Below are 12,255 nucleotides of genomic sequence, written 5' to 3'. Positions count from 1 at the left end.
CTCTCCGTTGGCACACAGGCTGCAATTTCTACAGTCCTTTTAATCAGCGTTACATCTCTGCAATATACAGGGTGATTCAGTTGCCGCTACCGATGTCGTTTTGTGCAACCTGCAGTGTTATATCTGGCCTTCAAGAACCACGCCGAGATTTTAATTTTCTCTCGCTGGCTACGCGCAAACCATTAGTTTCACAAGGTGCGACTAGTAGCGAGCTGAACAGTGGTCCGAATATAGAATAAATTATCTTTACTTTACGTCTATGGTCACAATTTTTTTTCTCATCAGACTACCGGTTTCGGTCTATAATGGTGATCTTCATATCTGTTTTATATAAACATGTCCTAATATACTGGAATCATATTGGCATCGTCAAGTGATAAACGTAAAAGCAAGTAGTATATACAGTAGTCTTCAGCAGCACTGGTGTTCATAGTTTGCTTTGAACAGTAGTGCAGCTGACAACGCAACTCTTTGTGTATACCACTATTTACATACATTTGACGATACTGGCGCTGTTTTTATGTTTAGCACCTGACGATACCACTATGGCTCCAGTATACAGGGTGCTACAAAAAGATACGGCCAAACTTTCAGGAAACATTCCTCACACACAAAGAAAGAATGTTATGCGGTCATATGTCCGGAAACGCTTACTTTCAATGTTATAGCTCATTTTATTACTTCTCTTCAAATCACATTAATCATGGAATGGAAACACACAGGAAGAGAACGTACCAGCGTGACTTCAAACACTTTGTTACAGGAAATGTTCAAAATGTCCTCCGTTAGCGAGGATACATGCATCCACTTTCCGCCGCATGGACACCCTGATGCGCTGATGCAGCCCTGGAGAATGGCGTATTGTATCACAGCCGTCCACAATTCGAGCACGAAGCGTCTCTACATTTGGTACTGGGGTTGCGTAGACAAGAGCTTTCAAATGCCACCATAAATGAAAGTCAAGAGGGTTGAGGTCAGGAGAGCGTGGAGGCCATGGAATTGGTCCGCCTCTACCAATCCATCGGTCACCGAATCTGTTGTTGAGAAGCGTACGAACACTTCGACTGAAATGTGCAGGAGCTCCATCGTGCATGAACCACATGTTGTGTCGTACTTGTAAAGGCACATGTTCTAGCAGCACAGGTAGAGTATCCCGTATGAAATCATGATAAGGTGCTCCATTGAGCGCGTCATAGGCTGGAATGTTCCGTGCTCCCTGAGACGCCGATCAATTGCTTCGAACGTCTTCCTGTTGGGACACCTTCGTTCTGGAAATCTGTCTCGATACAAACGTACCGCGCCACGGCTATTGCCCCGTGCTAATCCATACATGAAAGGGGATCTGCCAACTCCGCATTTGTAAACATTGCACTGACTGCAAAACCACGTTCGTGATGAACACTAACCTGTTGATGCTACAATACTGATGTGGTTAATGCTAGTACTGTAGAGCAATGAGTCACATGTCAACACAAGCACCGAAGTCAACATTACCTTCCTTCAATTGGGCTAACTGGCGGTGAATCGAGGAAGTACAGTACATACTGACGAAACTAAAATGAGCTCTAACATGGAAATTAAGCGTTTCCGGACACATGTCCACATAACATCTTTTCTTTATTTGAGTGTGAGGAATGTTTCCTGAAAGTTTGGCCGTGCCTTTTTGTAACACCCGGTATGTTATTATGAAACAGATCTAAAGATGGTCATTATAGACTGAAACCAGTAGTCTGACGAGAAAAAAAATTGTGACTGTAGACTTAAAGTAAAGGAAATTTAAACTATTAGATCAGCAGAGAAGGTGATTGAGATTTGTTTGTAGGAACTTTAACGTAGTTAAATTTTGTACTGGGATTCGCCTTCGGTGGAGGTGGCAGATTTCGAGTTATTAAAGAACATCGACCAAAACTAACCTTGAAACGTTTCCCCTCCGCTCCCCCCTCCCAACCTCATCCCTCACCAGTCGAGATTTCAGCTACGTTGTTCTTAGCACTCTCTCCTACCACTGTACGAAAATTTCCGGCTACACGACCTATTCCCGATATTTGACCTTTTCTGACCTCTGTTGACAGGGCTATTACGCCAACAGCATAGTGGGCTACATCGTTAACACTATTAATTTAAAGATGCGAATGTGCGCAATGAAAGAAAAAGGGACTTTTGTAAACGTTACGCTAAAACTAATTACATTGAAAATTCAATGAAACAACTCTTACACGCACAGTAGCTTCGTAATTATAAGGTCTGACGAATACAGTGTAATTGTTTATTTCATGCTGTTAAAATTCACAAAATTGTTAGGAAAAATTTACACAAACATCAATTTTACAATTTGTACCCCGGTGGCGTAATAAGGCCAGTCAGTGACGACGAAAAACGGTCGAATGTGGGAAATAATTCGCCCAGTCGTAAATTATTGCACAGTGCAATGAACAACGCACTAGAGATTCTGACCGATGGGGCTGTGTGTGGGAGTGAGGATGCATTTCAAGGTCGCTTTTATACGTTTTTCTTGAGTAACTCGAAAACTGCGACCTCTAGCAAAAGGATATCACAGTACAAAATTTGAATTTCCTACAAAAAGATCCAGTCTTCAAGGTCAGTAGTCGGAAGAGTATTTTCACGTGTATTGTGTGGCATGAGGTTATTATTGCCCAAATGACCTTCCCAGAGGTCAACATCTACCAGTCGAGCATTTACAAATTGTAAAATTGATGTTTGTGTAAATTTTTCCTAACAATTTTGTGAATTTCAACATCGGCAGGGGCAGCCGAATCGCCCCGTATTTGAGATTTTCTTATTTACGGAATGGAAAGACTGGTAGATGTTGACCTCGGGTAAGGTCATTTGGGCAATAATGACCAACCGCCACGCAATACACGTGAAAATACTCTTCCGACTACTTACCCTGAAGACTGAAGAAAGGCAAATCAACATTTATGGAGCGCGTAGAAAAGAATATTGAAGATCTCTTCGGGAATCGTCAGTTCAGCTTCAGGAAAGGTAAAAGCACCATAAATGCAGTTCGACGTTGCGCTTGATGAAGGAAGCAAGATTTAACAAAAATCAATATCCTCCAAAGAATCTGTCGACCTAGAGAAAGCATTCGATATTATAAAATGGTGCAAGACGTCCGAAATTTCTGGCCGAAAAAAGGTACGCTTATGTAACGTCGGCCTTTGAGGGAGAAATTTCTAATAATGAACGTTTGGAACCCAGCATTGTATGGAAGTGATCAGAGACTGTAGTTAAACCGGAAAGAAGAGAATCGAAACGACTGCAATGTGGTGCTATAGAAGCATGTTGCAACTGGGTGGACTGATATAAGATAGGAGGAGGTTCTACTTAGAATCGACGAGGACGGAGTTACGTGGAAAACAGTGGCAAGAAGAAAAGAGTAAAAGATATTGTCTGCGATAAGACATCAGAGTGTAACTATAGGGAGCTGTGAGCGTAAAAAATATAGGGGAAAGCAGACATTGGAATAAAACCAAGTAAGTGTTACACTGAGGTGAAGAGGTAGGCACAGGAGAGGATTTCGTGGCGGGCCACATGTCACCCTTATTTTAATTACGCATTATAATTTACGATACATTATCACACCCCTACGTTAGAGCAGTCCGACACTATAGAGTAGACTTGTCAATAAAAGTGGAAAATCCAAAAAATATTCCAGTAGGAACAATTCTACAAACAAGTATGTCCTTTAAAAACTTCACACACCGCTAAATTACACTAATATAATGAAGTGTTTAGTTTCACCAACGAGTTGCGCAAACGCGCGGCACGCATGCGCAGTGGCCGACAGCGCAGTCGCCTGCAACCTAGTGTCCTCGTGTAAACTAGGCTTTAGTTAGTTTAAGTTAGATCAAGTAGTGTGTAAGTTTAGTGACCGATGACCGTGAACAAAAGAGAACCTTGACTGCCCAGGGGGAAAGGAGCGGTGCGTGGCCTCGCCTCCCCCTTGAGGAGCTGCAATCCTACTTCCGCGTTCTGTGATTCCACGGAAGGAGAACTGACATAACGGTCATAGGGATCGCTGATTCCTTTTATTGTGGTAGGAGTAGCATTTGAATCCCATTACGCGCGATGATTAATCTCTGCACTCATTACAAAATAAGAAAAAAAAAGATCCACAACACAAGGCAAGTAGGAGTATGCAAAGCATTTGGTTGTAGCTAGACTTGGCCACTGTTTCTATGTTTCGATACAGTGTATCGATACGTGGAACTGTTTCAGTGTAACGGAACGGCTGTGGTTCACTGTTTCGAAACAGTGGTGTTTCATTCCGCACCTGTCTCGGATAACCTGACCAGATTCGATCTCGAGCCAGGCTCAGAAACTGTATCGTTGTTTCAAAATAAGGCTGTTTCAGTCCACCTGTGCTTGGAACGGACTAATTGTATCGAAACAGTGATGTTTCATTCCGCTCTGTGTCAGACGAGATTCGGGCTCGGCACAGGTACTTCGTGAAACACTTTCAAGAGTGTCGAAATATTTTTGACAAGCAATAGAATGAAGCTTAAGATATCAGAAAATAAAGCTTCGTTTCTAGCTGACTGTCCTATTCCGAAATGGCGTAACATCTGCTTTATAAACACTAACCAAACAATAAAACAACGTATACTACTCACATTCAAAATAATGAATATGTGAAAATCATTCAGTTAAATTACACTTTTTTATAACATACGCTTCTCTGTTCATGTACAGTAATCGTATTAAGAAACACAAGTAAACCTACAACATTTTGAATAAAAAAGGCGTAGAGTGACAGTTATTAGACACATACATAAATTTGATGTAGGTATAATTGCAAGCAATCTGTTTGACATATTACTTATAGTGTAATGGTGAACGGGAAGGGCTGAGAAGCATGGTGAATTTATAGTAACGGTTCGAAACACCTTGAAAGACAATTTTTTTCTGTTATATTTTGTTATTTATTCGAATTATTTGTGAGTCTATAGTCAATGTGCCTATTACCCACAATGATTCTCTTTGTGTGCTTGGAAATTAGCAGGATGGGTATATTACCCATACTAACGGAATGTGGGAACCCCAGTAGCATATCCGTAGTTCCTGCAGTTTGCTCCCACCTCTAGGTCCGTTCGTGGTGGTTCTTCTGTCTTCAGCTATGGCTGTCCTCAGCCAATTGAAAAGTATGAAAGTCACACGACACGAAAGCAGTGCATTTGCTGCAGGCAATACGAAATGCCTATATGCCTACGTGATAGTTTCATACTTTCTGCAATATGATTAGTGCTCTGCCTCCTCATTTGTGTTTATATGGACATACTTATACAGTAGATATTCAAGATGATAAAATGTGTAGGATTATTAGATTACTAAACACAAACTGTTTCACTGTTTCGAAACAGCGTATCGAAACATTACATTGTACTGTTTCATTTGTTTCGAAACAGTTACGTGTTTCAGTTTGCCCATCTCTAGTTGTAGCAATGTTTGTTGCAGTTGGCATTGGTAGTTCAGGCCTGACCTCTACCGGTATCTTACGCAACCATAGTTCAAAACACTTCCCATCTAAAACTGCCACGATAGTGTGTCCGCAAAATACTGCGGTTTGTTGTGGTACTGATTGTAACATCTGTAACTTGCCGGTTTGGTTTGTTTGCTGTAGAATTCTAAAGTGCTCTTTTACACTGAATGTTCGCAACTGTTATCAGTCCATTTAAAAATATATCTTGCTCATGTTTTGTGTTGAATGTACTGAAACAGTCTAGTAAAATAAGTATACTGCTGTTTGGTTATTTTCTCAAACCATTTATTTATACATCTGCAAAGAGAATGATTGAAAATAGCATTCAACACTGCTGTATTACAGCATTATTAATGTATGAGCCTATCACTTAAAAAGTTCTTTTTTTACCGGAGAAAAATACTAATATGTAGGTTTTAGGTTACGTTGTGTTACCTGCATGCTGGTCTTGTTTGTGTGTGAGGTACAACTTTTCCTGCATTATTAACGTACTGAATTCGTTTAACCTGCCTTTTTAATCACATTACACCTATACTTCTCAACGTTTTTGCTTCTTTACTTTGATTTTTAAAATTACTTCTAGTTGGCGCCATGTTAGCTGGGCAAGAAACAACTGTTGTTCATTCACAATCAATAGTTCATGATTCTTCCACTAGGACCAAGCTAATGAACAGTACACATGTCCAGTACATGTTATACTTCCAAAATGACTTCAGTGAAGGCGCACAGATTTCTCACATTAGGAGTCATTTCTATGCTGACATGTTGTAGCTACCTTATGTTGATGTGAACTTGTACTTAACTAATTTTTCCTTAAAATAGACATATGACCTTTCTAAAACGTTCGATACAATTACTAACTAGCCTGTAGATAAAAAACTCGTAAATGGTCAATAAGTAACCATATTTGCATATGAATGTGTAATGTGAATCTAAAATGACTCGTTCCACATTGTTACGACTAATCGTAAAATGATACAGGGAACATGAAACCAGCTAACCAACTAATTAACAGCTAAAGCAACTGTAACAACTAACTTATTTCATAGTAAGTTGACTGACAACTATTAATGGTTTTGGCACTGAATAAATTACAGCTTCTACAACGCGACATATTAGAGATCACAGTGCTTAATCGGTACTTCCACGGTTGTGAATCCAAAGTACACTGTTTTTGTGATTCTCCAACAGCTATGCAACTGTCACTTCTAAATTCGAATGTCCAGAGACTTAAACCTCATTATAAATGTACTGAGGTAGATGATATAGTGTGAATGCGATGCGAATTCTGGCTGTCAACTAAACGTGAATGCGCGGTAACGAAGAGACCACTCCATCCGTAATTATGAAAGTATTACAAGCATGAATAAGCGTTTTGCTTCGACTACCAACGAAGCTGGTGATGTTGCAATTTATAAACGTGTTTCGGCAGATTCTACAGACACCTGGATGTCACATTCGGTCGCACAGCCACGAGCAATTCCTTTTTCGTTTATGTGTGCCGACAGAAGTCATTGTATTCAACAGTATTTTAAATTTGACTTGACATTTATAGGGAGTGAACGATAACTATTTACAACGAACCACAGTCGTAAGGGGGAAATCGAGACGAACAATTTGATATAGGGGACACTTGCCATCTATTAAGATGGGAAACAACCTCAAACTGGCCTATAAAAGTCACCTAATACACAATTAAAAACGGCTAAGCCGTTGGCGAATGAGGACGAGAGGATATTCAGAATTTCGCGCAGAACGCATGCGCCGTAGCTTAGGTGGCTTTTGTGGGGCAGTTCGACGTTATTTTCCGGCTTTGTATGCAAAGCGTCCTGTATCAAATTACCTATCTCGTCTTCCCTTACACTACTGTGGAACGCTGTAAATAGTTATCGTTTAATTCTTGTATTTTCTTGTATCCAATAGTTATCGTCTAATTCTTGTATTTTCTTGTATCCATGCTATAAAGCAAAAAACATGGTATGTTATGTTAAATGCGGTTTGACACAATAGGCTATATTTACAACCATCAGTATACTCGATTACTTATTGATGTTGGTAATTTTGTGTAGTCGTCGACATATTATTCAACGATATTTGACAAATTATCTCAGTACAGTAAGATAAACACACAAGAGTCAATAAATTTATTCAGACAACTATATTATTACACACAGGTTTATGTTCGACAAATTATTTATATGTAGTGGCAGTAGTGGTGGTAGTAGTAGTAGTTTTGTTCACTTGTAGATCACGTACAAAAGTGTACTGGACATTTCTTGGTATTAAAATTTAAGAACATTAAACAGCATAACTCAAATCTACAGCCATTTTCCTAGTTACAGGTCTAGTTGCCAAGGTTAGGACACGTAATCGGCATAGTCCTCTTGTAGGAGGAACCATCACGACATTTGCCTGAAGTAATTTAGGGAAACCACCGAAAACCTATATCAGCATGGCTGGATGAAGACTAGAGCCTCCGCCCTCCTGAATGCAACACCAGTCTGTTTAAAACAGTGCTACCTCATTCGGTTTACCCCCTGTGTGCAATACTTTTTTTACAAAGTAGTTATCACTAGGACAGGAGTCTAGAACTGCACTGTTTTTTCATTACTCGCTATCAACCACAGCACCTACTGTACACACACACTTTCATAATGCAACACTACACACACTACCAACTGAAATCAGAATCACAGCGACAATGTGTGGTTTCCATTTCGTGTGCCACAACTTCATATTTGCTACCCAGAAAAACTGAATCAGCATCCCCCTAATGTGTGATATATTGAGCTCAGATACAGGAGAAGGTGTTAGTATTATACGTGGCATAACTTTGGAAGTAGTTTTTTTTACAAAAAAGAGAAAAAAATGAAAAAACCTTGTATGGCTTTGTTATGTGAAAGATTGTTGTTTTAGTATCGTTAATATTATTTATTTGTTTTATATTTTTTTATCAAATTCCTACCTGTCTACATAGTAATTATTAATGTTATTTTTGATGTGTACAACTGACTGGTAAATATACCCGCATGGCGCAATTAAATTCCTTACTGTTTTGAACTGATCTTTGCAGAGAACTTGACTAATGTTCTTGGTTACTATTCTTGTAGCTCTTTTCTGTAATTTGAAAACCGTGTTCATATATATCTCATACATTCCCCAGAAAAGAGTTCCACAGCTAAAAACTGACTGTACACATGATTAATATCTAACTAAAAGATACTGGCTGTTAAACAGTGATGACAGCACTCTAGGCTCGCAAAAATCTGATGACATCCTGTTTCCAACCATGTGTTCACCCCACTTTAACTACGAAATTTTGTGTTTGTTACGCAGTCTGTAGAGGTGCCAGCTACGTTTAATTTAAGAGTGTTATTTTTTCCTCTTCAAAATGAAACTGGTGGCATTTCTTTTCTTTATGTTCAATGTTACTTTTCTGAATATTGACCAGCTGTGAACTTCCCCATTGGTGTCATTTGGTTTTTCTGCAAGCAGTTCTCTTGTTTTCTCAGTGACTGTAATATTGCTGTCGTCAGAAAAGAACGTTTCTTCCCTGTGACTCACAGTATTAGAAAAGTCGTTGATGTATACCAGGAACAGTATTGGTCCTAATATGCTGGCTGACGAAATTCTCGTTAAAAATTTTTTGGTTCTGATAAATGTTTTGTTAAATGTTTAGACAATCCCACCACATTTGAGGTATGAGTCATCTCTAGTATAATCTTATATTGAGCGGTATCAAAAGCCTTAGAAATGTCTAAAAGTGACATACTCATGTTTGTCAAAACCGTCAAGTATCACTTTGTGAATATTATTCCAGCTGGCCCAACTGTGATTCACTTATAAGGTTGTATTTATTCAAGTAATTCATTAATCTGTGTTTCACAAATATTCTATTATCTTTGAGAATCATGACAGCAGAAAAATGGGCTGACCGGTTTCTGTCTTCTGAATCGCCTTTCTTTAGCAGAGGTACAACTCTTGCCTGTTTTAAACACAGTGGAAATTTGCCTGATATGGTGACTCATTTATTATGTTAATTATGTTTTTATTGTTTGTTACGGGAGCTTGTGTACTCTGTAAGCGTTTTCAGCACACATATATTAGTATTTCATCTAAGCCAACAAACTTTTTACCTTTTGAGCAGTTTTAGTGTCTTCATGCTCTGTACTTAGTGTGTACTTACTAATGGGAATTATATTTGTTTTTGGGAATTTTTGTTGTAATTTCTGTATAACACTTGAAAAATGCTCTTTCACGTAGTTTGCAACGGGATGTTGATCATTTATTACTTTATCCCCCACCCTTATCAGTATGTTATTAAGGCTTTGTTTGTCTTCCCCTGCTTCATTTTCAATGAGATTCCAGAATGCTTTGCTTCGTTCTCTGCATTGCATATTATTTTGTCATTAAATGACCTTTTTGCAAAAATCAGTGCCTTCCTATACATCTTTGTGTACCTACGATGAAAATTTAAGAACTCTGGCTCATTATGACTCTTTTTCATGAAACTGAGGTACTAAAGGGTTCGAGAGGACTTCCTAATACTTGCTGTCATCCATTTGTTGTGTGAGACATTGATAGTAACATGTATACTTTTAGAAACGTCTTTTCAAAGCTCAGTTTAAATAATGTTGAGAATTTAGAGAATTTCGCATTTACGTTGGTTTCTCTTCATCCAGACTCTGGTTTGCTAGTTCACTTGAAAAGTCTTGGATTTTGATTTCTGATTAATTTCTTTCGTAGGCTACAGTTCGGCGATTTTTTCCATACCCGATTTTACTGACATTTGGCAGAAACGGTCTGATAGTCGGACGTCTCTTACAGCTACTTCACACTTTTCCCCGTCCGTATTTGTGGCTACATGATTGATTACTGAAGCAGTCGTTATAGTAATCCTTTTTGCACTATTTACCAATAGGGACACGCCAAAATAGTGTAGGATATGTCTCCACACAAAACTACGTTGGCTTTTGTACTTGATATCGTATCTAGAACTTTCAATAAATAATTGAAAAAAAGTGGCCACACTGCCACGAGTGATCAGTACTTACACAAAATTATTCATTTCTTGGCGTTGTTAAGCCCTGTTAATTCAACAGTTGATATTTCGAAGTGTTTCTCTTCGCATGTTGTAGAAAGGTCATGTCTTGATTTATGTTGTGTTTCTTTTCTGATATAAATGTGAGACCTTCCTCTCTTTGAAGTAGTTCTACAGTAAGAGTCTGCCCTTCCATACAAAGTTGATATTAGATGTTGGATTTCTGTGCTTTCCGCCAGTGCTTAGTAACACAAACTATATGCAGTTGTCTTTGCAGTTCAAAAATTGGGGCTGAACCTCAAATTGCTGTGATTTTTTTTCTATTGATAGCATATTGTGATGCATTTTTCAGTTTGTGAACCATCCATGTCAGTTTTTCCAGTGTTTTTTTTCTTTCATGACATATAATATGTATGTCGTTTCAGAATTTTTTAAACTGCTGTAGGTACTTTATAGAGATTTATCCTAAAAAAGACCTATTTTTCCTACCCATGACAACGGTATTTGATCATATGTGGCCCGCGATTAACCCCTACCTTTCATGAATCAATTGTACTAATCTACCCTTTCCAGTCCTGTTTAGGCGTAAGCCACGCCTAGAGAAACCCCATCAACCGATAGTCCCGACTGGTACCAGAGTAACATGCATAAAGTGCTGTTCTTCACCCCACACGCTATCGCTACACAATCCTCTTTTGACAAAACGTTAAATAAAGACCTTAGGTCCTCCATTACATGACTTAGTCCAGTATTTGGTTTCAAAATGCTGAGGGCTGATACGCTGCCCCAAAGTAACAGAGGGCCTACAACTCCCCCTCGGTTATTGCCCAGCAGAAGCAGTTTCTTCTTCCTAACACTTTGCACATTCCTAGACTTCCTGCTCTCGGATGAAGTGTGCTGCACATCTCCTGCTCTTAGTCCAAATGAGGATCTTATCCACTTAACTCTGACAATGATAAGTACCTCTTTTAGATGTTGGTAATAAAACTATTAGATCTCGTTTTCTTTCTCCCTGCCTGTCTACCAAATGCCAGTTCCCAACCAGCCTCTTCACTTCCGTTTCCTTTGATCCTCATAAATTTCTTCCTTGCTTCCTCCAACTGTGCTTGAACAGCACGGATTTTTCGTTCCTGCTCCTCATTCAAAACGTTCCTGTTGCATACTCTGCAGTTCCATTAGAAAGCCTCTTGTTTTCCTAATGTTCTCTCCATTGCATCCCCCACCCTCGCCCTCTCAGTGAAAATATATCCTACAAAATGTCAACAAATTCCCCTACTCACTTCCTTATAACAGCTCCCACATTTTTCATTCATGGTCATTTTCCAAAGGAAAATTAAGTTTAACTTGAGAAATTTGTTTTGCCAATGACGCGAGTTTGGCTGTATGGACCAAAGAACACCAAAGTGTTTTGCGCTATTGCCGTTGTTTTTGCACTGATTTAGAGATAGAATGACAGAAAAACGAATTAGTAATCAGTAGCTACTTTGTTTTGAGGGAATTCGCTTTACCAAGATTGTTCGGTTAGATTTTTAAACGTTTATACCTCGGAAAATGTAGGTCTTGATCCACCTAGTAAATAATACGAAATTTGTTGACTAAAATACTGTGGTCACCGCTGCAATTTAGTTAAAATCTGTTAAAAACTGATGACAAGATTTTAAGGGCATAATCTCGCGATACTGGGGTAAGAATGATATATTATTTTTTGTGGTTT

This window comes from Schistocerca gregaria, chromosome 2 (assembly GCF_023897955.1).
Source record: "Schistocerca gregaria isolate iqSchGreg1 chromosome 2, iqSchGreg1.2, whole genome shotgun sequence".
Classification (NCBI taxonomy): domain Eukaryota; kingdom Metazoa; phylum Arthropoda; class Insecta; order Orthoptera; family Acrididae; genus Schistocerca; species Schistocerca gregaria.
Note: the sequence above shows the minus strand (reverse complement) of the source record.